The 1,170-nt window shown below is 42.4% G+C and overlaps 1 protein-coding gene across 40 annotated transcripts in view; it reads right to left on the bottom strand.

Annotated features, from left to right (window-relative positions):
• clasp1a (cytoplasmic linker associated protein 1a) overlaps positions 1–1,170 on the bottom strand; it is an 85,531-nt gene that overhangs the window by 17,256 nt on the left and 67,105 nt on the right. The window lies entirely within an intron of this gene.

Here is a 1,170-nt window from a genome sequence, read left to right as displayed (position 1 = left end):
CTACCTCCTCTGTCAGCTCTAGCTACTGAAAAGAAATAAGAGGAAATAACAAACCAATCACAACAGCTGGTCAGTCTGACGTCATGTTACCTGAGCTCATTACTATTCATGATCTGGGTAAAGGATGCTGATAGCCAAGCTCTCATTGGCTAGCTGTTAGCCAATCAGAGTCAAGCAGCTTAGCTGGTTGAATATTAAAGCGCCCATATTCTGCTCATTTTCAGGTTCAAAATTGTATTTTGAGGTTGTACCAGAATAGGTTTCCATGGCTTCATTTTCAAAAAACACCATATTGTTGTTGTACTGCACATTGCTGCAGATCCTGTTTCAGCCTGTGTGTTTGGGTCTCTGTTTTAGCTCCAGAGTGAGACATCTCACTTCTCTAGTGAGTTAGAAAGCCGTGTAGATGTTGAATAGTTCACCTGTAGACTAAAGACAGAGGACATTCAGAAACCGGATCTCACTCAAAACAGCATAGATGTTTTTTTTTCAAAGTTTGTATGTGTGTGGAAGCACCAGAGACACAAAATAACTTAACATAATATGGGCACAACCGTCACTAACAGTGTTGTGACCAAGTCATTTTTGCTCAAGTGAGTGTCACGTCATTGGTCCAAGTCTCAAGGCTTTAACAGCTAACATTCAAACTTATGAATAACACAGACACAAGCCATCATGCCTAAAGTCAAGTCTCAAGTCAATAACTTACAAGTGCAAGTCGAGTCTCAAGCCATTTATTTTTTTGCAAGTCATTAAAATGGTGACTCAAGTTAATTTGAGTCCAAGTCACCAAGTTGAATCAAACTAGAGTTTGTTTGCCCCGGTGGTGCCTTTTGTTTTGGCAGGTGACAAAGCGGCAATCAAACTCTGGTGTGCACCAAAAACGGACCAAACAAGCGTGCCGAGACCTGCTTGAATAGGTGGTCTCGGTACGCTGTCAATCAAACTCTGGAGCGGTTTGTTTGTGGTGAGAACGGGATCCATACTTGAACCGCACAAACTATACATACTCTGAAAATCTGAGCTGATGTCTCCTGTAGTCAGGTAGCTTAGCGGTATGAGCTGATGTCTCCTGTAGTCAGGTAGCTTAGCGGTTTGAGCTGATGTCTCCTGTTGTTAGTTAGCTTAGCAGTCTGAGGTAATGTCTCCTGTAGTCAGGTAGCTTAGCAG

The sequence above is a fragment of the Etheostoma spectabile genome, chromosome 11 (genome assembly GCF_008692095.1).
Source record: "Etheostoma spectabile isolate EspeVRDwgs_2016 chromosome 11, UIUC_Espe_1.0, whole genome shotgun sequence".
NCBI lineage: Eukaryota > Metazoa > Chordata > Actinopteri > Perciformes > Percidae > Etheostoma > Etheostoma spectabile.
The sequence above is the reverse complement of the archived record's forward strand: the minus strand, read 5'-3'. Positions and strand labels throughout refer to the sequence as shown.